At 38.1% G+C, this 25,447-nt stretch overlaps 1 protein-coding gene across 21 annotated transcripts in view; it reads left to right on the forward strand.

Moving 5' to 3' along the window:
- LRRC4C (leucine rich repeat containing 4C) overlaps window positions 1-25,447 on the forward strand; it is a 1,216,832-nt gene that overhangs the window by 1,073,929 nt on the left and 117,456 nt on the right. For 2 of the 21 annotated variants that reach the window (XM_060303328.1, XM_060303344.1), the window contains one exon: window positions 21,459-21,505. The exons of 18 other annotated variants lie outside the window; for them this stretch is intronic. The gene's annotated coding sequence lies outside the window, so the exon portion shown is untranslated. Of the gene's footprint in view, window positions 1-18,749; window positions 19,101-19,801; window positions 19,897-21,458; window positions 21,506-25,447 lie in introns of those variants that run through there. One more of the 21 variants, XM_060303343.1, reaches the window with a different exon arrangement.

A 25,447-nucleotide genomic window follows, 5' to 3' on the forward strand; every position in this document is an offset into this window, starting at 1 on the left:
CTGGGTCCTCTTACATGGACCATTTTTATCCTCAGACTATTGTTTTGTATTCCCTCACCCATCCACCAAAAAAAGATTCACACTTTTATCCCATCATTCCTAGAGAGCATCCTGAGATCTAAGCTGACTGGATTAATTTAGGTCATATGCCCATTCGTGGACCAATCACTGCCTTCAAGGAAATGGAGCTGAGGGTCAGATGCATCCCTAGATGGAATTCAGGGGCTGTTGAGAGACAAGAGGAATTTGGTGCTGGAGAGATAATCACAAATAACCATAGGTCTAATGGTGGAGAGCGAGAACAATGAGTTATTGTGTTTCACACTGTAACTTGCTTCAAGGGTTCATTTTGTTTCTACTTCTCTGTAATGCTACATTGTTTATAGGTATGGGGTTTTAATAACCATCTAAGGAGTTTTGTTCTTCCTGCAAATCATCTGACTGTAGCTATCAAATTTTCAGAGGAACAACTTCATCTGCATTCATGCTATTTTTGCATTGCTCCTCTCATCTCTTAGGAACAAGTCCTTGCTATTGAAAGGGAATTTACCGTCTTTTCTGGAAGTGAGGAAACAAAAGCAAAAACAAAAGAATCCTCTTCAGTTCATTGGTAGAGCTTTTTAAACCTCTTCAAACACCCAGGCTCCTGGTCAATAGCACCAGCCATGGGTGTGCTTCTATCCAGCTTTGATTTCATCATATTTGTCACTGCAAAGATCTCAGCAGTCACATCATCCATTCCTGAACTCTTCATTCTGCCTACCCAGGGATGGTGACCTAGGTAATATGGCATGATATCCTTTGCTTCTTAATAGGCAAGGTAGAGGAAATAATTATCTGGGCTTTGGATACAAATATTTGTTAAGAAGACCTATTCAAAGCACAGGACTGCTCAGAAGGTTCAAGGACTGGGAATGATCTCTTTTGTAGTCTTCTCACTGTGTAACCATATTGTGCACAGTATAGATACTATATTCACACTTATGCAATGACATGCTCTGAACCGAGAATCAAACCAAGTTCATAGGCTTCTCATAAAAGGTGTTGTAGAGAAAACTACTGGTGGAGGAGGTTGTGCCTGGAAAGTTAAAACAAGACTGCCATTTTTGACCACCTGTTATACGGTAGAAACGGTAGTAGTTTATGTTACGTATTTTACCTCATTGTACCCTTACAAAACTTCAGTAATAATAATAATAGTAATACCAGAAATCAATAATAGGTAACATTCATTGAGTGATTATTATGTGTAGGCACTGTTCCCAATGCTTTATCTTTGTGATGACATTAAATCCACAAGCAAATAAGCACTTTTTCTAGTATGAAGAAAGGGAAGTTTAGATAGGCTTAATGACTTACCCAAGTCACAGAGCTAATAAATGACAGAGCTCTGCTTTGAACTTCTGGTCAACCCTGCGGTTTCTGTACTTTGCTGTGCTGCCTTTCACAGGAGACTACTTAACTAAAAACAAAACCAAAAAAAACTTAATTTTTTTTAAGTTTAAAGAATCAAAATGCCAAAAACCTGTAACCTGTAGCTCTTTCCTTTAAGTTCATTTGCTTTTCATTTGTCCTGCCTCCCCCCCATCCTTCTTTTTTTCCCAGGGGTTCTCCGTTTTGTCAATCTATTATAGTATTTTTCAGCCTCTAGGTTAACCCAGGGCAGCTGCCCAGCCACAACTCTGGATATAAAAGTAAAGCTTTACCTTCTCCATTTATTTTAAATATAGCCATTTGAGATCACCGCAAATAAACCGCAGAGGTGTTTTAGGAGGCCTTGTTGTTTGTCATATGTTGGGAAAAGTGAAGAAACATTTCATATCTCAGTGGTCTCCTGGCAACTGCACTTTCAATACCTCTACAGATATTAGTGGTTGCAGGCCCTCTTCCTTAAGATGTAATGATACTAATAATCACATGCTTGGCTGCGTGAGGCTGGACCTTGTACTTCTCATCTCAGTTGTAACCATCAGAAGACGTCATCCTCCATATACAGAAGGGGAACACTTGGCCCTTTCCTCCGTGGCTCCTAAGACTCTTTACTCTTCCCCACCAGGCTGGTACGTGGGAGAGGCAGAAGGGGACATAGCTCTGAGATGCTGTTTTTGCTGCTGTTCCCAAGAAGCTACCAAACAAAATTGCTATTCTCAGCTCATCTGGGCATCGGGCCAAATAGGAGGCAATGCCCCAAATCAGTTTCCTTACTCCTTCAGCATTATCATGCTTTCCTTTGCTTATGAGACAAACACTGCAAGGGCAGGGAAGCACAACACACTGCCATTGCAGGAGCTCTGGACACAAACGCTCACTTATGTTCCCATATACGCACATACGCATGCATACGTGTGATCCCCATAGCCTTATCTTCATGTCCTGTATGCCCACCCGACTTCTGAAGGGCCTTCTAGAGACATGTGCCATTTATCTTTCTCTAGGATTCAAGATACAAAGAGAAAGAACTGCATACATGGTAATAGAATATGGATTCAGGGCATGGTTTAATAGCTGAGAATTATTCTCCGATTGCCTACGATATATTTGACCCAATATCTTCTGTTCAAATAATATAAAGTGACTTTAATATCAGTTGTGGCTTCTTATCCCCTACTCTAAGGCCTTTTAAAAAACAAATGGAAGAGGCTTGGGCTAATCACTATTTTATAATATCTGAACCACTGCTTCCTATCCCTTGGGGCTGGCAAGACAGAGTAGGTTCTTGCTTTATATTGTCTCTAGAATATGCCCCTTTCCTACCCTAACTCAGGCTTTTAACACTTAACAGGCCCAGATAGCTATAATCATGCCCTAATTTATCCTCCTCCGTCCAGTCTGTCTTTATCACCGGTTATTTATCTTCCAAAGGTACTGCTTTTGTGCAGTTCTCCTACTAGCAAAGCTGCACTTATGAAATAAATGCTGGACCCTGAAACCTTCCGCTCCGCTAGGGGACCTCTGTTTCTCACCTCTTCCTCTTTTCTCCATTTCAGTATGTATTTCTTGGCTATGATGTATTATTTTCCATTTCCTATATCCTGCTCTGTATGGGTAAGTCGTTCTATGTACCTGTTGTTTGTTTTCCCACCTAGACTGAAGGCTGTCTGAGGTCCGTCCCTTGGCTGTCATTTCTGTGTCTTTACTTCCATGCCTTACCCATAGGAGATGCTCGATATATGCTTTGTCACTGAAAAAAAAATTTGCTTTTACAAGCTATCGACTGCTGATCTAACAAAATTTTAGAAAGCGGTGCTTTGTTTCTAATTAGATTTTCATTAATTTTCCTAATAGAGGCCCTCATAGACTCTACTTGGGGTGAGGCAACCTTTTGCATTAGAGGACCCCACCTAGCAGTGTGTCATCTTTGAAATAAAAGGAAGTCTCTTTTGCTGAGTTTTCTGCAGGGTACCTTTAGAGAGCTGCTGCTTGAAGAGCAGTAGATCAGAGCTTCAAGTTTCCTGTGGCTGTTTGCTTAGCAGGGATGTGAAACTCCCTAGTCAAAGCAATGTGCTTTTGTGGGCAAAGACATGCGTGTCTTTGGCAGACGGCTATGTGCTTCCGTTTTTCTGTACTGCTGACATGATGATGGATTTCCCAGGATTGACCAAGGGCCACATTCGTGACATCAATTTTTCCAACTTCCTGTTCTGTGAAAGTTACAAGGAGCACAATGAAGTCTTAACTCTTAATATTTTACATCTCCTGGCCATATTTGCTTATTATTCTAATACATGGCATTCGTTCCTGAAGCTAATCCACAAAATGGGCAGGTGTGGTAATGAAGTTTGCAATAACAAGTATGGAAAAAAAGCAGAATGTAGTGAATTTCTCACAAAATTAAATTTATATGATCTGAAACCTGACTTTTATTCTTTTTTTCTTGTCATTTTATTAGGTTCATAATGCCTTCTTTTTTAAAGGTGCATGATTATGATAATATATGGTATTTAAAAAAAAATTTTCTCCTAACGTTATTACTTGGCAAGATAAGTTGTGTGTGTGTGTGTTCACAAGTCTGTGACAAATGACCATTGTATCTGTCATTAACTTCAGTTAACCTCAATAGTTCAATAGTCTAGAACACTGCCATAAGATATAAACATTACAGCCCTAGAGAAAACCTGGGGCAGGTAGTTGTGGGTAAAATAGGAAAGTAAGCTCAGCCCATATCTCTGTAGCTTCCCCAGCAGCATCTGGGTAATGGCCATTTCCCACTGCTGAACGCCATTGTCCGACGTAACTTTCCAGGACTGATGCTGCTACTCTCTGGCCTCAGGACTCTAGGCAAGTTTCTCCTTTCTCAGCCTTCTGTGTCTGTAAACTGAGGAGTTTGATTTAGATGCTCTGCAGTGTTCTTCTGAGCTCTCTCTTTCTAGAGTCTATGACATTTCATAGAACTATTTGCAGGTAACAAGAACTGCATTTGCCAGAGAGAATGGAAATACATTTTCCTTGTTTTTCACAGATATTCTGGCCGGCTTATTTCCTTTCTTTACAGCTTCTTGCCCTCCTCTGTCTCCTTTTTTTTTTTTTTTTTTTTTTTAACCATGCTTTTCAAATTTCTTTCTTTCCTCTCCTGTCTCGTCCTTCTTCACATTAGAGTCTCCTATTTTGTGTGTGTGGTGATTCTGCAGGGTAAGCACTTCATCTTAGACTTGCTTCCACTAATTACGAAATTAGGTAGGTGAATTCATTGATTCAGCACTTGGTTTGATGTTTATATTGACTCATTAAAAGGGAAGCCCTGGATGTGGCCAGAGGCTTGACAGGAATCTTCTCCCCCCCCCACCCCCGCCACAAATCTCCTTTGACTTCCCACACTAGAGAGCGATCTTGCTGTTTCTCAGAAGTATTCATGCATCTGGGGAGTAGCCAAAACACTGAGGCAGCTTCAGACAGGAATTCCATTCTTTGTGACTGAAGAAACAATCCTTTCTTCTTCTCCTCCTCCCCAAGCTTCCTGGCTTTGGCTTCAGTTCTACTTTTGATATACCTGGAGAATTCCCTTTCTATGCCTACTTAATTTCAGGGATGTCTATTTCATGTCAGATGCCTAAACAGCCACTGTCCACTTGCCCCCAACCCCAAGAAGAAAGTAGGACTACACACCTGGTTGAAATCTTCACCTCATTGCCATCAAAAAGAACTTAAGTAAGAAGCTCTTAGGGTTCCATACCCTGCATCAGAATCATCAACTGGTTTTCAGAAAAAGGATTCACTTAAAATCTATTTTTGTTTCTGTTTTCAAATCATATCTTGTTTCATTCTTTTTTGCCTTAACACATAATAACCACAAGCAAATGACAGGTATGGTGGTCATTTGTCACAGAATTGTATTTACTTTTTTTTTTTTGACATTGTTTTTCCGTCTGTGTAGGGATTCACTACTTCTTTCAAATCCCTACAAATCAGATCTAACTGTAAAAATATGTTTTTATGGTAAAATAGAGTGGAATGTGGTTTGTAATAGAGTGGTACCCATTGTAAAAGAAAGCTTTTCTTGGAGCCCATCCAAACAGTTCAGCTGCTTGTCTAAAGCAAATGGATTAAAAGAATAATGCACTAAATATATGTTCCTTGATTTCCTATACCTTCTGTACCTCGTGTGTCTGTGAAAAGTCCTGAACTAAGTGCCATTGCCTTAAGACAGTTCATTTTATTTGTTCCATTTATTAAATTGTGTGCACTGATTGTTAGCATAAATTGACATTAACTTTCCATTATAGCATAACCTCTGTTCTCCCCAAGCGCTTTGTACACACCTTGACCATGGTGCTTATCACATCATTTAGTAATTAAATGTTTATTGTCTGTCTTCCCCACATCATTCAGAGTTTTTCCTGTGTAGGAGCCAGACATTCTTTGCCTACCTCTTTGAGACATAGTAGGTACTCAATGTTGAAAAAAAATAAATGGAATAGTGAACACTTAAACCTTGGAGTTTGTTAGGAGCAAGATTTGATCCCTCTGTTAGGAATACAATTTGAATTTAAGTAAAATTTCCATTTGTAAAATTCAATATCACAATATTTTGAATTTTTCTATCTCATAGTGCTATTAAATTAGCTCTAGGCATTTGTGTTTTAAGACACTTCTTTGGGTATTAAAACATATATACACATGGTTTTAAAAATATGATGAAACAGTATAACACAAGGAACTAATTAGTTTTAACCAAGTTAGCCATTAATGTTTATTAAGGAAAAAAAATGTCCCACTAAAATCAGTAAGCTCTACTTTTTATAGTGTAACTATTTTATATTTGTAACTTTATTCTGAAAGACACAGACAGATAGGACAGAGAGCAGAAACCTAAAGTGATATTGGCTTATCTTAGACCAAATTAAATTAATTGTTAAATCATTTTTAAAATCCTATAGTATAAACACAAACATACAAGTTTTGCCTAATGCTTTGCATTCAAATTCAATAATGTTCTCATTTGATAATATTTGAAATTTATATATGTGTATGCAGTCATATGTATATATACGTAGGCACATATACACACATATGTGTATATATATAAATATGTATGTATGAATATACAAATAGGCACACATATTCCTTGGTAGGTCATAATTTAGAAGTAAGGATCTTAGTATTTTTCTCTACAAGATATTATAATGTTAACATCATTATACTGTCACTAAGATTATAAATAGAATGTGGTAGATAAGGGAAATGGAAGGTTATTTTGCATTTATACAGGAATGACATTTTTTAATTATAAAAGGGATGTATCGATACTTATAGTTGAATTTAGTGTAATATAATAGGTTGCTCATTTGATAATATATACAAGAAAATATTATTTCAAAATCACATTCCTTGAAAGCCCGATACTATTAACTGTTTTGAGCAAAGATTACAGTCCGACTACAGAGTTAGAAGAAAGACAAGGATATGTGTTATAGAAATGTTCACATTGTTTTCCATTTGAGCACTTGCTGCTGAATTTCAGCTCCTGACATCTTTTTTACAGTTGGACCATAATGATTAAAATGAAAGAGTTTCACAAAGTAATGTTGGGTACTTTGGCCAGTTTTGTACAATTACATAATTGTGGACTCAAGGGGAGTGTGTGCATCCCACAAAGTAAGATCTGTGACTAAATGTAGGAGAGCTAGCATATGTAGATTATTGATTTTGAGTGAAGAATTTGAGTTTGTGCCCCTTTAAAAGATAAATTATCACTCAGGATTCTTCTCCTCCCTTTGAGACACTAATGCATTTGGTGTTTTTGCAGTGACAGAAAAAGAATGAATCATAGGTTTACACTCTGTCTGAATAATTTAATTAATTATTTTATAATAAGACTTGCTTTCCTCCAAGATGATTTTTGGTTGAGACTTTGAACCAAATGAAGATGTTTTATTGAAATTATGATTTTTCACTAACAACCATTTTATTCTTTCTTTTTTATTTTATTTTTGATGTACTGCGTTGAACAGGTCTGAGAGCCATTGTTCTTTCTCTATGGGACTTTCACCCTCTCCCTGCACACACGTACAATTTTTCAATTATTTCAGGGAGTTCACAGAATCCTTCCCATGGATCGTGGTTCTTGGTTCACAGGTGTGATTCTTGGAATAGGTTTACCTGGATCATCTACAAATCCAGAACTCATAGCAATCTCCTTATGTATCTATCATTAGCTTCAGTTTCTGAATCAGACATGAATTTATCAAGGCAGGTTTGAGTCCATTATGCTCCCAGATATTTGTTTTATCTTTTTCCTTGAGTATGCAATTTTGGATCGATTGCATTCTACACTTTGCGAATGTTTTCTGCTTGTTTTGCTTTGTTGTTTGTTTGCTTTTTGTTTTTCATTTTTGAGGCTGTTGGAGAAAAATGTTAAATGTAACATAGCCACCAAATAGCTCTTTTCTTACGGAAATCTCAAAATATTTTTCCATTATTGGTTCCATCTCTTCATGAGAATTCCACTTAATGAAAAACTCTCAGCTTCCTGGAACTCCTGAGTATGTCTGTGTTCAGGTTATGATGAATTTGGAGGCTGCCCATTGTAATGTGCAGATATGGATTAATGTGTCATGCTAAGATTTTTTTTTTTTTTTTGGCAGTACGCGGGCCTCTCACCGCTGTGGCCTCTCCCGTTGCGGAGCACAGGCTCCGGACGCGCAGGCTCAGCGGCCATGGCTCAGGGGCCTATACGCTCCGTGACATGTGGGATCTTCCCGGACCGGGGCACGAACCCGTGTCCCCCGCATCAGCAGGCGGACTCTCGACCACTGCGCCACCAGGGAAGCCCCACGCTAAGATTTTTAATGATAGTTTATAGCACTGAACTTTGGATAGAACCTTTTAGAATAGGACTGAATGCTTGTCTGACTGGAATTATATCAATAACTGAATGAATCGGGAGATAAAGCAAGTGGCCTGCACACTGTGGTTCATTCCTAGTTTGTCAAATCATAGGAAGTGATAAAATAAATTCTGCCCCTGATTCTCTGGGTCTGAGATGCAGTTATGAATGAATCCATTGATGACCACCATAATGTCCATATGTGCCAGTCATCAAAGAGTCTTCCATGTGCCCTTACCCACATTGCCAAAAGGGGTCTACATTCAGAGTTGATGGGAGTGAAGAATGAATGCCTCATACCACAGTGAGAGGTTTAGGGTTGAGCAGAAATTCTGTTTTAATACTTCAGGGGCCAGGGAATATCCCCAACTCACATTCATTGAGTCAGTTTCAGCCAGAGCCAGGACCTAAGCGTATGTGACATAGTTCGGTTCAGCACAAGTTATCAAATGCCTGCTATGTAATATGCTAGCCACTACCAATCTATGCTAGTTATGAAATCCTCTCAAGTAATAGAGTTTTAAAGTTAGTAAGGGAAGAAAATTTTACTTTCATTACCAGCCTTTGTGTTCTGCAATTTCGGGAAAGTCATTTAACCCTTCTGAAGCTCTCTTCTCTGATCTGTAAAATGAAGCTTCTCTGCTGTCTTTCCCACATTCAGTGTTGTTGAAAGGATGGAAGCAGATGGCAAAGCAGAGGAAACTACAGAATTTATATATAAAAAAAGGACTAGGGTTTACAGGTCTATTGGAAAGGAAAGAGTCTGTTGGGGACTGGTTTTGAATGGCAGGCTCATTGTTTTTCCTTAGGTAGGATATGTTTCTGGGTTGAATTGGGAGTGGAAATGTTGGTGAAAATTATTTTGGGATACATAAAATGCATCCAACCCTTTAGTGTATGAAAGTCTCTTATGATTTTTTAAAAGGCTACTCAAATGGAGAGTTTACAACTCCATGGCAGCACCTGGCTTACAGCAGGTGCTCCAGCGTCATTATGCGCAGCCTTTTTCCCAGTAGACACCTTATTGAAGAAGGAAAAACAGAAAAGAAGCATTAGAGCTGGTTTCCGCAGATTGTTTGTATACACTACTGTGATCAAAATCACCAGATACACATGATAATTCTCAACTTCCTTCTGCCTATAAACAGTCAATGATCTTGTTAGTTGCAGCTGTAAACACCGTGGGAGTGGAAATCTTTGTTTATTGAATTTCCAGCTTCCAATCAACTGTGCAAGGAGTAACTGTGTGAAAATGAAAGTCAATAGTCCTCCTCTTCTCCTTTCTTCACCTCTGCCTCATCGTAAGGATTTGGGTTCTTAGGTTGGTTGAAAAAGTAGAGGTTATATAAATAAAATGGAAGAGAATCTTAAATCTTGATATTTCTCTGTCTTTTAAAAGAAAAAGAGTGAGTGTTATGGGCTGAATAATATCCTCCAAAGTTCATATTTTGAGGTCCTGACACCCCAGTGTCCCAGAATGTGACTGTATTTGGAGATAATAGCATTAAATAGGTAATTAAGTTAAAATGAGGTCTTTAGGGTGGCTCTAATCCAAAACAACCAGTGTCCTTATAAAAAGGAGAGGTTGACACAGACATGCATGCACACGGAGGAAAAACTGTGAGAAAACAGTGAAAAGCCAGCAATCTGCAAGTTAAAGAGATTTCAAAAGAAGTCAAACCTGCAGACACCTTGATCTTGTACTTCTAGCCTCCAGAACTGTGAGAAAATAAATTTCTGTGCTTTAAGCCACCCAGACTGTGATATTTTGTTATGGTAGCCCGAGCAAACTGATACCTTGACTGTGTAGTGTTTCCCTTAATTAGATTGGCGAGCCATGGCTATCATAATAGAGAAATGGTTTGACTTATGTCAAAAGAATGGATTGTCTCATCATCACCTCCAGCAAGCATGGACCACCAGAATGGGAGGAGGAACGTACTCGAGTTGCTCTTTTGGGAGAATCCTTGCATTAACCCTAGAAGCCCCACATGTGGGTTAGTTTTACATATGTCTTGGGAAGTATAACCTCCTTCCATTTTGCATTTCTCTCAGGAGATAAAGATTCTAAGAAGGAATTCCAAGTTCTAAAAGAGTAATTATTAGCCAGATGTAACAGGACCTGCCTCAGAAATAAGGGTTGCCCTCAGAGACTCATTTGAGTTCCTAAACCTTGCTCTGCAAGGATCTTTTCCTCCCAGAGTGGGGCAGAGATAAGAAATTTACATCCCTTGGAATACACAAAACCAAAGCTATGTATCAATAGCCTATTCAATGTTCATACAAATTTACTCTTTACTGTGTAGTATTTAGAGAAACAGATCTCAGGTTAAATAAAGGAGAAAGGAAAGGTGGAGTTTCGTTAGTTTGATTTTGTTATTGTTTTAAGGTAGTGGTAATAGATTGGAGTGGTGTGGTGAGGTATTTAAGAGCAAGTAAGGTAGACTTTGAACTTTGTCATGGTTGTATGCTATCGCTATGATCTCTTTTCGAACTACATTTTCTAAGTATTGCTTTCCTTACCATAAATAGAGATAATAGCAAATAGGCATAATAATAGTCACTGTAAAGAGGGATAATAATACCCACTTCATTCTGTTATCATTAAGGGAAAAAGAGTATGCACCTGGCATACTATTTGTCACATAGTAAGATATCAATAAATGTTAACTACTATTACTCTTTATGATATTTACTTTCAACACCTTCTTTTAGTGGAACATTTTTTTAGGTTAAATGGACATTTTAGATTGACTGTTTGCTGGTCACCATTGTGATTACCTCTTATTATGAGAAATACCACATTTGTAGCACGAGGGGTACTGCTGGGATAAGACTGAAAACTCTCTCAGATAGCAACATCAGCTGTAGATTTTAAATAAATTCAAAATAATCCTATTTGAGGCCTGTAAAGCTGAGGTTCTGTCTAAAACACAGAGCCTTTAAGTACCAATATTAACTTCCTCCTTCAGAAAGTGAAAGCTGAAAAGTTTAGAATTCAAAATAGCTTTCAAGGGGGTTGAAAACAGGGCTTGGTAAAGTAAGATACTTAAATGATTCTACCTAGATTCTCTAAATCAGAGGTTCTCAATCCCTACTGTGCATCAGGATTTTCTGAAGAAATTTAAAGTTCTCTATATGGGAGCGTCACCTGCTGATTCAGACTCTCCAGGGATGAGTAAGTTTCCAAAAGCTCCATTAGTGATTCTGAAGTACATACAGCCTGTGTTGATAATCATGGTTCTAAATAGATCTCCAGATGGGTCCCAAAATGTCATGTGTTAAAAGGCGTATCTTTTAACATTTTTTTTCAACTGATCTCTTCGCCAATGGCACAGTTATAAGTTATGTAAATTCTAATTCCGTCTTGAAAATCACGGCATTTTCCTAAAGAATGCTTATTTATGTTTTCAATGTCTCTCTGTATTTTCATTTTTAAAACATATAATGTTTAATTTCAGGATGAATTATAAAGCTCTGCATAAAATCATAAAAATATAAAATCAGATGCAACACTTTCCTTCTGTAAACTCAGAATCACAAAATGGTTTGCTTTGTACTCAATTTAGGAAGCATCGTGATTTCTTTTCAAGTCTTCTTGGGTTGAAGGTCTGTGATGCAATGTGAACCCATGACACTCTTGTATCTCATTTGGAAGTATCTTTGGCTGCAATAGTTAATGGTATTATTTTCTCATTGTAGAAAGGCATGGACTAGACCCTTTAACAAGTCACTCACCAAGTAGAAAGCACTGTTTGTGTTTAAAGGACCTTACCATGTGGTAGGATGCAGCTTAGGATAAAAGACCCTCTCCCAGAAAGGTATTCTCACCCTTTCTTGTATATATGGAAAATTGGTGATACAATAAAGGGCAGGGGCTTTTGCTGACTAGGCAGCTTCATGCCATTCTCTTAAAAGATTGTATTTCTCTTCCATTGTCTTGCTGTCCACACATAATTTCACCTCCAGATGAAAGAGGAACAGGGAAAGCAATGAAGTTTTGAAGTAGGGAGTTTATGAAAACAACAATTACAGAAAGTTAAATATGTTCCTGGAGATAGCAGGGTGTCTATTATACTTTCTAGTATACGAATTTACCATTACTATAATGGAAGTTAATTTTGTTTCCCTATCTTCTTTTCAGTTTGCAGTTCTACTCCCATTGTAAGCAACCCTAACAGTTGAAAATTCACACGTGCACATATTATACCTTAAGGTGCGATTTATTAGTTTTACATAAAAAGGCCCTCACAATGTCCCAGTAAGCACACAATACCTTTATAAAAAAAATATTTGTACTCGACTACATTGAAGTAACTCTAATGTATGAAGTACCACTCAGTAATATTGTATAATAACAGTTATAATAACTCAGTAAATTAACAAGTTTTGATTATACATTTATTAGGAGCCAAGATGAGGTATGTCATTGAGCATAGACATGAAGTTGGACATATTTCTTAGGTTAAGAATTATCGTAGTCTATCTGAGGATACATAACTAGTTCTGAGAAATAATTAGCTGCCCACTCGCCCCCCCCATGACAATATGGTCTGAAGATCAGAATTGTATAATAGAAGCAGTGCATGCCATTGTAGGTCAAAAAAGGGAAGGTTTTAGGATGAAGGCAACACTTAAACTGGCCTTTGACAGAGAGGAAAATAAGAGTGATGTGTGTGTGTGTGTGTGTTGGACAGAGAGGAAGTGATTCATGCTCTGAAATCCAACATTTTTAGATGAATTTTATATCAACCAGTGTAAGGCAATGGGAAGAACATGGATGTTAGCACCAAAGCAATCTCTGTTTGAATCCTGTTTCCATTATTTGCCAATTATATTCCACTGGGCAAGATTCAAACTTTCTTAGGTTATTTTCATCTTTGGATGAAGCTAATAAACTTGCCTTAGAGAGTTGTTGTAAGGATTTCATAAGGTACCTAACCATAAGATTCAATAAATGTATGTTCGCTCCTTCCTTTTCTATTCATAGTACCTTGAGCAATACAGCATTCACTATAACACATGATAAACTCACCAAAGAATTTAGATGGTGCCTTGGGAACTGTTGGAATAGGACTAGACTGTAGCAGTTATTTATTTATTTATTTTACAAATACACATTGGAAAATGTGCTCCACATTTTTACTGAAATATCATATTAACTACTCTACAAATGTAGAAATGGACTCTCTGGATATGTTTAAAATCTGTCAAATTCTTCCTTCTCATCCTGCAAACAAACAAATTATGTGTAGATTTGCCATTGTCCCTGCAGCAACTCAAATCACCATGAATTGGGCAGACTCTTAGCAGGAGGATTTTAATGGTTTATTTACGTATGCATATAATCCCTCCATCGAATGCGGACCACATACTTGTCTGCCTGAGATGAATTTTATTGATGTGTTTTTTTGTCTTGCTTCTAATTCTATTGTTCAGATTTTAATTCCTGACAATGCATTAGTGCCAAATGACACCATTAGTGCCGTTAGGAGTTGAGTTTTGCCAAAATATTCAATACCTGCTGTGTCTATTCTCCAGAAAAGAGAACAATCCAATCTTCTTCACTGGTTGTGACTTTAGTTGAAGTGTGGTTTTTAATTTGAGACACTTTGGGGTTGCAAAAGGAGATAATGGAATATTTAGGCTGTGGAGGATTTAGAAAGCAGGGCAAAATTGAAGCCCTTTTTAAATGTCTAAATCTGTGAGGTTCACTTTGAAAAATAAGTTTCCCAACATTATGTATACTCTCAAAGCATATTTAAATTACTTCAACAGCTGCAATAATAAAATGACACTGGAAAGCATGAACATGAAATACACGAGGCAAAGTAAAAGGGCAAAGTAATGAGATCAATCATGCCAAGAGGATAATGAAAGACAGACCTACAGAGCCTACTCAGGGAGAAAGACATGGGAGCAGATATTTATAGCATGATGGAAGAGATGTTGATAGAATTTTGCACAAAGTGCTATGGGAAAAAAATGGAAGGAATCAACATTTATTGTGCTAGAGATGGGAGGAAGATGAGGAAAAGAAGAGAAAGTTTTATTTAAGTCTCTGTTCCTTCAAAACAACAGATTTCTCAGTTGTTTCCAGAACAGAAAATACTTGGACTGCCCTTTTAAATATGTGGCACGAGACCCTGACCTTCATCAATTTAATTCAGTGTTGTAAAGCGATACAGGACAATGTGTTTCTCTGTTTCCCTGGAGGAGCCTGTTAGTCACGCCATGTATGTAGAAGTGGATGGTCTGTGTATGTTTCAGATCTGTGAATTTCCTCAGAGGTGGTCAGACAGGGGCAGCTGGAGGTCTGGAAAAAGATGTGGAAAATGCCCCCCAGCTGTTCCCCTGGACTGGATGGGGAATGCCAGCAGGTTCTGAAATAGCAAGCACACTTGATCCTGAAGATGAGATTCCTCTTCTTGGCAGTTCTGCCCAGGGTAAGGGCTTGGGAGGAGAGGATGAATGATGGTATAGGAATTCCCATCCAAATTAGGCTGCAGTCTTGGCTCTTCAAGGAGAGCCTGAGTGTATTCATCAGCTCAGAAAAAAAAAATATTTTATGGTCCAAAGAATGAAAGTCCTTTTATCTAACAGCTAGAAAATTTAGCTTGAAGAGTATGCAGGTAGTTCTTTCTTGGCCCTTATTTTTCTCACTGCTCTGTGCTTTACGGGATGACTAAGGTGGGTGAGTCAAAAGTACAAGTATCAAAGAATTTCAAGTTATTCACCAAACTTACTTTAAACGCAATACTTATTTATTTTATTTTTTAACACCTTTATTGGAGTATAATTGCTTTACATTGTTGTGTTAGTTTCTGCCGTATAACAAAGTGAATCAGCTATACGTGTACATATAGCTGTATATATCCGTTCCCTCTTGCGTCTCCCTCCCACACCCCCATCCCACCCCTCTAGGTGGTCACAAAGCACCGAGCTGATCTCCCTGTGCTATGCGGCTGCTTCCCACTAGCTATCTATTTTATATTTGGTAGTATATATAAGTCCATGCCACTCTCCCACTTCATCTCAGCTTAATTTTTTAAATGTGATTTTGAACTGAGAACAGCATTAAAAATTGGGGAATGTAGAAGAAAACCCTCTCCTGCTGTAAGGGATTTTAAAGCGTTGCTAACTGAGGAGCTTGTAGCAAATAACTCTGCCTTTTCAGTCTCTACGCACTGTAGGCAGCGTTTTCTCCCGGAAAGGAAAGAATATGGGCTTTGGAGGTACACAGTGTTCTCTGTTTTCAAATACTGACTCTTTCACTTACTGAGATAGTAGCTAACATTTAATGAGAGTTTACTACGTGCCAAGCACAGTTCTAAGTTTTCTACACATAGGTATTTAATAGGAAATAGACCCAGCTGTTAGAATAGAGAGATCTAAAGTACAACGGACCAAGCAAGATCTAGATTCCATTTCTCTCTCACATTAACAACACAGAGATGGATGGACTAGGCAGTGGTGATGCACTTCTCCACAACATCCTCCCGGGACCCAGGTTCCTTCTCCATGTTGTCTGGCTTGATCCTCCTCTGTGTGCTGCTGGCTCTCTAAAACCAAGCCCCCATATCAGACTGTAGGATGAGCAGCTTCATTTCAAACATGATCTTGAAGCGGCACACATCATTTGTACTCACGTTCTGTCATCCAGGACTTAGTCACATGACCAGCCTTCCCTGCAATGGAGGAAGGGAAATCTCGATTCTAGCTGGTTAACCAGGTATTTTGCTAAAGTGTAGGGCAGGGGTCCCCAACCCCCGGTACTGGTCCGCAGCCTGTTAGGAGCCCGGCCGCACAGCAGGAAGCGAAGCTTCATCTGCCGCTTCCCCATCGCTCCCCCGTCGCTTGCGTTACCGCCTGAACCATCCCCCACACCCCCGTCCGTGGAAAAATTGTCTTCCACCAACTGGTCCCCGGTGCCAGAAAGGTTGGGGACTACTGATGTTGGGGGATGGGTCCGCCATATTGCATGATTCCTGGGATTGCCATCCCTATAGGTTATAATGTGAATGGTGACCCTGAAGTTGGGTCACAGGGCAGCCCTGTTTGGAGATACTAAAAGGAAGCAGGGGAGAATGGATGTGAAAGACAATGAGCATTTTCTGTCATGATGTATTAACTTCTTTAACCCTCAAAATGCCGTACCAGTTTTATTTTCATCTTTACAGGCAACTCAGTCACAAAATTTGTTTAAAATCACTGGTCCCATAGCCACAGCAGTGTGAGATCCAGATAATTTCACACAGAAATTGTGCTCTTAATGACTACTGTATTTCCCCTGTGCCTGAGAAACTAATATTGTAGCTAGTAGCTTAATAATTAGGTGCAGTTAATACATCAGTATTATTAAGATGCTACTGTGTTCGGGGAGTTGTGGAGTATATTGTAGAGGTTTTGTGTGTGTATGTGTGGGGGGTGTGGGTGTGTAGGTGTGTGTGTTTTCCAGTGGGTGAGCGGGGTGGCTGATTCCTTGAGTGTATGCTGGAGATTTCAAATTCTGGCCAAAAAATGCCCTTTCTTCAGCTTTCATCACTGCATGTAATTTTTGTTTCTAGTGTTAAGCAGTGATGGTCTCTGTTTTAAAGATATGTTCTTTTCTAATTGAAGTTGGCTATTTGTGTCATACCCTTCCCAAATCTCATAACTTTTAAAACTCATTTTTATCACTCAGAGTTATAATCTTCTCAGTTAGGCAAGATGAAAGTGGTCACTATCGTCTTCCAGTGAAGACTATATTTGCTACCCCACTGAAGAATGCCTTCTCAGCACTGGAAAATATATTACCCACAACAAATGGTCTTCCCTTCTGATAAAACATAACCCTAACCTATATATTTTGGAGGAACTTTATTATGGGAGGGAGAAAAATCCCAGTTAACTTGAATTTGTTCTTCTCTTCTACCAGTAACATTCAGTGTTCCTTTATTTTTCTTTCTAAATTTAATATATAATGCTTTTAAAATAATTGTTTCCTTTTTGTATTTTGGTGATCATTTTGTGTATGAGTGCATTTTATATTTTTTCTGGTTTTCTTTTGGCAAGAGGCAGAATTAGTTTTTAAAACAGCAATATGTTGAGAGAAGAAAGGAGATGAATGTCAGTGGTTGCTTGTTAGTGAATTAGCGCTTTATTCCTTTTTAAAAAAATTTTTATTGAAGTATAGTTGATTTATAATGTGTTAATTTCTGCTATACAACAAAGACTCAGATATATATATATATATATATGTATTCTTTTTTATATTCTTTTCCATTATGGTTTATCCCAGGATATTGAATATAATTCCCTGTGCTATACAGTAGGACCTTGTTGTTTATCCATTCTATATGTAATAGTTTGCATCTACTATATTTTTAGGGTATAGACTGAGATGCAGCCTGATTCCCTAAATTTGTTTTTGACACTCAACTTGTAAGCTGTGAGACCTTGGGCAAATCATTGTACTTTCTGTGTTTTTGTTACCTTATTTGCAAACTGGGGATAACAATAGGATGAAACTTGGAAAGTTAGTATGAGGATTAAAGAAGTTAATGGATGCAACAGTGCCTGGCACATGGTAAGCAACTTATACAGTTTAGCTGTTTATCATCATTTTCTTCATTGTCATCTTCGTGTGGACTGGGTTAATAATCATTCTGTTATCTCTATGCTTATATATTGGTTCCTAGGTGTATTGGTTTGTTGACATTGAGAAGTTCAACTGCAGCAAGTGAACTATTCCTCCTTGGTTTAAGTCCCTTCAGATAGACAGGAGAGTTTTAAGTAAAGAATATTTTGAAGAAGCTGGAATTTTTCACTCTTCCTATTCAGAAGATTTAGGTTAGAATCAAATGTAATTGTAGGCTCAATAAAAGATATGCTGAAACACTCATGGTAGAAGGAAAAAGGTGTTGAGATTGTTGTTATTTTCCATATCTTCTCAGTAACTTAACTGGTCACAAAATATGATTGATCATTTTCTCTGTAAGTAGCTTTTGGCTAGAGCCTACAAATGATACAATAAGAATATAGACATTGCTCCTAGGAATCTTAAATTATATATATATATATATATATTAGTGTAATATACCTATAAACATTATTGCAATTGAATAGTTCAAATAATTACCATTCTTGAAATGCATATGGAGAAAATTGAGAAACCAAAACAAGTTGAAAGAATTAAGGAGTTTAGGCAGAAATTGTTTTTGAGGTGGATTTTTTATTTTTAAAACTTCCAACTATTTGTGAAACAAGTTCACACAAGTATCTGAGCATTTTGATTGGGTCCAAATCCAAACTTGCTGTCCAGAAGGTTGGATGCATCACTGTAAAAGACCACCCTCACTATAATTATGGGGATGACAGATTTATGTAGAGATTATGACATGATGTACATGAATAATAATGGCTCAATTTTGCTATTTTTAGGAGACAGGCACATTGCTGTAATATTTAACTATACAGAGTAGCTCACTTTGTAATTCCAGGACTCTTTTTCTTTTTGCGGTACACGGGCCTCTCACTGTTGTGGCCTCTCCCGTTGCGAAGCACAGGCTCCGGACGCGCAGGCTCAGCGGCCATGGCTCAGGGGCCTATACGCTCCGTGGCATGTGGGATCTTCCCGGACCGGGGCACGAACCTGTGTCCCCTGCATTGGCAGGCGGACTCTCAACCACCGCGCCACCAGGGAAGCCCTCCAGGACTCTTGAAGGGCTAATTCTATTACAGAATCATATACTCTGTTGATGTTTCAACCATGGCCTGGTGTAGCACTTAACAATAGGTATGTCTACTGGCTTTTAAAAAGCAAAGAAATGTATTTTCACATAGAACACAAAGTTCAGGGGAAGAGCGGTTCTGGTTTATCTTACTGTTTCAACAGCAGCATCAAGGACAAACATCTTTCCATCATTTTGCTCTACTGTTATGTGCTTGTCACCTTTGTCTTTAGTCAAACGCCCCCTGTAGTCACAAGAGATTACAACAGTGCTAAGCATCATATCCAGACATGATATAGGCCAGGACCAAAGAGTTTAGCTCTTTCTTGAGTCTTTTAAGACTGAGGAAAACTTTCTCAGAAACCTCCACTAAGCCTGCCTTAATGTTTCACTGGCTAGAATCCTATAACCCACTAGCAAAGGAAATGAGGCAACCAGGATTGTCTCAGATGAGTCAGGATCCACTCTTTGAGGCTTTGTGGAGAGCTGCATGGAAGAGGGTAAATACCTGAATAAAACTGAGGTTTACTTAGGAAGTAGAAAGAATGGGGATAAGGATACATTATTTCAGGCGTCAACCGTGTCTATTACACTTGGCATATAGTAGAATACTCTTATGTTTTTGTTTTTATGAAAGAGAGAAAGGAGGGAAGGAAGGAAGGAAGAAAGGAAAGAAGGAGAGAAGGAAGGAAGGGAAACACTTGCATAATGTGTTTTGTTTAATCTTCACTGCTCAGCCAATAGAAATCTGATTTGTTTCTGTCAGTTCCAGGTAGACCACAATAAACGTATCTTTGGGCCAAGCATTAGAGCCGCATTTCAGAAGCTGATTAGAATTGGGTGGCCACTGCTTCTTTCTTGGTAAGGGGTCAATTCATTGCAGTAATGTATTAAATAGCCCTTCAAAGTGGACGAACCAAGAAACAATGTCCTTTGGAACTAACGCTCTTAAACAGTATCCAAATTAACGGAAAATGCCTGCACTAATGAAATAAAACATCAGGGCTTTGGCAGGAGGTGATTGGCAGAAACACCGGATGGCTTGATATATCTGTCTCCTGAAGACATAAATGAATTCCTCCTTCTAAAAGTGAATGAACAACTGTGGCTGAAGCTAAAGCAATGGTTTAGAGAAAATGACTTCCTGTCTTCTGCCAGAGAACCTGGGAGCACATTTCTCAGTTTATAGTCAGGAAATCTCAGGCAGAGAGGGGTTAAATGACTCACACACACAGTCCCTCAGCTGTTTTATATCAAAACCAGAATTTGAACCCAAGGCAATGGGTAACTACTGGGCTATAGTGCATCTTCAAGGTTAAGTTTAACGATCCATCAATCAGTTTATTTCCATCACCTTCCTTACTTAGGACAAACCATGTTCACCCTGATCCTTTGAAGAGAAGAAGTGAGAACATGATAACAGACGAAGTAATTTACTTTGGTAATCTTATTTATGCATCATGAGTATATTTTGAGATAGTTATTGTTACTCTTATTTTATAGATAACTGCACTTTATAGAGATTAGGTAATAAGTCTTAGGTCTCTCAGCTGGAAAGTATCATATCTGGGATTCAAATCAAGATGTATCTGATTCTACACCAGCTCTATATGCCAACCTGCTTCTTTGCTTGGTATTTAGTCAAAAACACCAAGTAAACAAGCAAACAAACCACAGGAGTTCTTATTCCAGAAGTAGCCTTAAATATTTGAATATAAAAGTATAGATTGAGAATCTATGTGAATGATAACTTTGGAATTCAGCGTGGAATGCCTCTGCAACCATAATAAAGATATTTAGGATTTGTTTCTCTCTGTATAAATGCCAAGTAGCATTTCTTACACTTGAGGGTTAGGTGAAATTTCTTCTGATCCAAAATTCTTTTCTCTCCAGGGTCACTGTCATCTCTAAAATTTTACCCAGACATCATTAACGTGTTTGTGTAAGCACTTCATTTAGTAGCAGAGAGGCAGTTAAGGTCTGGGAAGATGAGTCTAGAATCTCTGTTTCTCAAAAAGAAAGTTATTGATGTTTTGTGCAGTGATATGTCTATATAAAAGTGTTTAGATAAAACATTGTTTATGTGAATAAGCATAAAACATGTCATATATTTTTATACATGGATTACACAAAGCTTTTGATTGTTTTACTTTCATTTGTCGTGTGTTCTCTACTGCAACAATATAGGAGCTTTCCATTTTGTGTATTAAGGGTCATAAGGACATGTGAAATCAATCCTAGGCACACCTTTTGAAGCTGGGCCATTTTATCTTTGCCATCCTGTAGGTTTCAAAGCATCTCTGCTTCACAAAGAAACCCTGAATGAAAGCAAAATGGAGTAAAAATTTTTAGAAAGAGCTTTTTATTTTTTGTCTCCTCTTGGAAATCTATATCAATACTTGACCTTTTTACACCCCTATCAGGATACAATGGAGTCTGCCTGTGCTGACTTGGAACCTTAAAGTGTGTGGTAAGATCTATTTGTCTTGCGAGCTGTCTGTTCCTTGGGGCAATGTGTGTGTGTGTGTGTGTGTGTGTGTGTGTGTGTGTATGTGTATGTATGTACATAATTGCTTGGTCGCTACATGTGAATAACGTTTTGTGGTTTACACGATGCTTTCACCTATAGCATTTCATTTGATTCTTCTGCTTCCATGAAATAGATATAGATGATAGATAGATAGATAGATAGATAGATAGATAGATAGATAGATAGATATAGATGATAGATAGATAGATAGATACAGAGATACAGAGATACAAACAAAATAGAGAGATAATAGGTTGAACATAAGTATAAATGATTCATTGAAGCTCAGAGAAGCTAAGTTCATGTAACTGGTTAGAAGCTGGTTAGAACCAGATGCCAAATAATCCTCCTAACACTGAACACCACAGGGGGCCCTTCCAAGATGCATCTATAAAATAGGCGTCCAGATGAGCATGTGATCTTTGCTGTGTCACAGCACAGGATACTGCAGTGAGAATATCAGAAAATGACTTGTTTGTCAAAGAATCCTAAGAACAGAAATCTGTGTAAGGCATTACGTAAGCTCTTTTAAGTTAGAGTAACTTACTGGATGCCAGGAACTTCTTTAAACCGAAATCAGAGAAAAGGAAACCAGTTGGTATAAAATGAGGAGGTGAAAGTTCTGTTCATTTGCTTCTTATCTCATGTATACAGGCCCCTCAACCTCCGAACTGAACTCTTATACACATGCACATTCCCTTGCAATTCAGTTACTTTTACCTTCCTTGCTGCAGGCCTCCGGGGACAAGGGGCTGAGGGCAGTGCAGGGGGTGAGGGAGTGAGAAGGTTTGAAAATGCCTCTGGTTGTTAAGTCTGAATATGAATATGGCTGATGTTTGGAGGAGGATTGGTCGCAAAAGGGACTGCTGTGTAGTCTGAGGTACTTGCTGTTTGTATCAGAGAAGAATCACGGGGTGGATTTTACTTCACCCACGGAGTAGTTAAATGACATCATGCAATCTTTTAGTTGTCCTGGTATTTAATTACTTCCTCTTTATAGGAGCAAGAATAATCGCTGTCTCCTAGTATTATAATGAAAAGTATAATGAATATACTTAAAACCAAAAAGAGACAAGCAGTAAAATGCAGCCACTGCAATGATGGTATTCTGCAGTTTGTAGGAGATCATGCTTATTGGTTCTGAGTGAACTCCTTTCCAGGTACTCAGGAGGGGCTTGTCTTGTGTTTATATTTCTTTCCTACAAAGATTCCCGAATTGCCAAATGCACCACTACTGCTTGCAGTATCCCAATGAGAGTATCTGATTTTGGTAGATTTTAAACTACCTAAACCTGAAAAGACAAATCTATGTCACTTTTAGAACGTTATAATTAAAACCTCAGCTTGAGAAATAAATGAAGATATGCAGAGCCAGTTCACTTCTAGGGTGAGAAAAAGTCGTTCATCGTCACAACTTGGTGTTAAGATCACAGTGGTTCTGTTTTCCAGTCCAAATAAATGGCTAAGTAGTCTACAGAAATAAGCAAAGTCAGATGACTTTCAATTGCTCTGCACTAAATTGGGAAAAAATGAATATCTTGTCAGGAAGAAAGGTAATATCGTACTGTCTGTGCTGTTTTATTTAATCAAGTCCCTCTGATTTGGAAATTTCAAAATAATCATCATTTTTTCATGAATATGTCTTCGAGGAAAAAAAAAAGCTAGAGATTCACTGCATATTATAGCGAACAAAGCATTTTAGACATGATGTATTTAGAGATATCAGATTACTTTTATCTAGTTTTCTGAATGCAGTTTTCCAGGAAAGGTCATTAAGTGTGTGTGTGTGTCTGTGTGTGTGTGTGTGTGTCTGTATACGCATATATTAAATATATTTAATTGTTATATATAATATATGTATATACATACTTTTTTGATTTCTTAAATATATAGAGAAAAGTTTTTTTTTTCACTTTGACATCTAACGACTTTTGATCTCTCTTTCTTTGAATCCAGAGTGTAATTTAGCAGTCACTTTTGTTTCACTTTTGAATGAAGTGTGAATTCAGTGCATTTTATAATACAGTATGTAGTTATTGGGAAATGAGACTAATTTGATTCCAACCAACATATTTTAATTAACTGTTTGCTGTAGGCCTAATACTCCTGGGTATATTAGGATTAAAAAAAAAGCACAGTCACTGTTCATGTGGTCCTCATGAGCTAAAGAAGTGGTTGTTAACTGGGGGTGATACTAGCTATCACTCAGGGGACATTTGACAATATCTAGAGACAAATTTGGTTATCACAGTTGAAAGGGAGATGCTACTGACATTCAGTGGGTACAGTCCTGCTAAACATCCTAGAATTCCCAGGACAACCCTATAAAAAAAATTATATAGCACCCAAAGGCAGTAGTGCTGAGGGTACGAAACCTTGTCTATAGGGTAGAGAAATAAATAAGGCACTGTGATAAGTGCCACTTTAGAGACATGAATGAAGTGCTCGGGGAACTCAAAGGAAGGAGAACTGGGGCTGGAGAGGTGTTGAAAAAAAGCTTTATGGAGGAAATGACATTGGGGCTTGGCCCAGAACAATGAAGAATGGTTTCCCTAGCGGAGGATGGAAAGCAGAGAGCATTCTGGGTAGTGGGGCAAAGATGAGCCAAACAGAAAACGAATCACCCACAAGGCTTTGACTGCATGCGGTTACCACTGAGGCAGACTTTGATTCATGGTTATGTACAAATCAGGGTAATGACATAACTCTATGTGGGAGGGTTTTTTGTTTGTTTCAAATGTGGATTTTAAGCTGCATATGAAAAAACTCTTAAGAGAAGATATAAAATCATTTTCTACTAGCAGGAGGAAGCTTTTCTGCCTTCAGTTTTCCCATAGTGCAGTCAGTGTGTTTACAGACTGGCCGCTAACTCTTCCTGTCTTCCAAAGCTTTCTGGAACTTGAACTTGGGACAAGAGCATTACACAAGCTTAGAACCCTTTGGGAGATAAAGTGATTCCCATGTCTGGAAAACCAGAATATTAAGACCTTCAAAAGGCTCTCTGACAGAAAAGACCAGAGAGTGTTTCAGGTTTTCTTTAATACTTATGGTACTATGCAGTGGCCCAGAGTGTGGGCTCTGAGAGTCTCCCCTCAAGAACTTACCCCTTGTGTGATTTTTGATAAGTAATAGAATCCCTTTTTGCTTCTATCTTCTTCTTCAAATGCATATAATGATATCTATATCATAAGATTGTTTTGAAGATTAAATCTCATACCATTTACAGCCTGATTTGTAGTAGGCACTCAATATTAGTTATTTTCACTTTCCCCATTTTAGTGTGAAAACATGGGGCTCTTAAGCAAGATTCTAGCCTTCCTGGTTGGCAGAGAAGACATTGCAAAGGATAGCTTTATAATAGGAAAATGCTGAGTGCTGTGGGCAGATAATGAGGTTGTTCAAGAACCGTTCAATTAACAAAATGAAACGAGTGTGGTGCACGCAGTTGTTACGCTGAAGATGTTTTTGAAATGTTGATGCTGACGGCACACGTGGTGATTTTAAAAGGTCCATATTTAAATTAGTATTAAAAAAAAGGGAAGGGATTATAGGATTGGGTGGTGGGAGTGTGAGGTTGAAAGCAAGCAAGTTTAGTTTAGATTAAAGAAAAGTCTCTTGAGTGATTAAAAGACAACCATAAAGTCCTCCTGGGGAAATGGTATCACTTTATCTCCTGCTGAGCAGGTGGTATTATTCCTCTTTGCTTAGATTCCTGATAATTCATGGCAGGAATGGTAAACAAATTATTTTCTGCTTCTTGTGAGCATGAATACTGGAAGATATATATATATGTCACATACATACCTTTTACTTCTAATGTTTATATTTTAGTTAAAAATTCATTGAATAGTGAGTTTTATCATTAAAGAATGAGCTGCTTCT

Source organism: Globicephala melas, chromosome 8 (genome assembly GCF_963455315.2).
Source record: "Globicephala melas chromosome 8, mGloMel1.2, whole genome shotgun sequence".
In the NCBI taxonomy this organism is placed as follows: Eukaryota; Metazoa; Chordata; class Mammalia; order Artiodactyla; family Delphinidae; genus Globicephala; species Globicephala melas.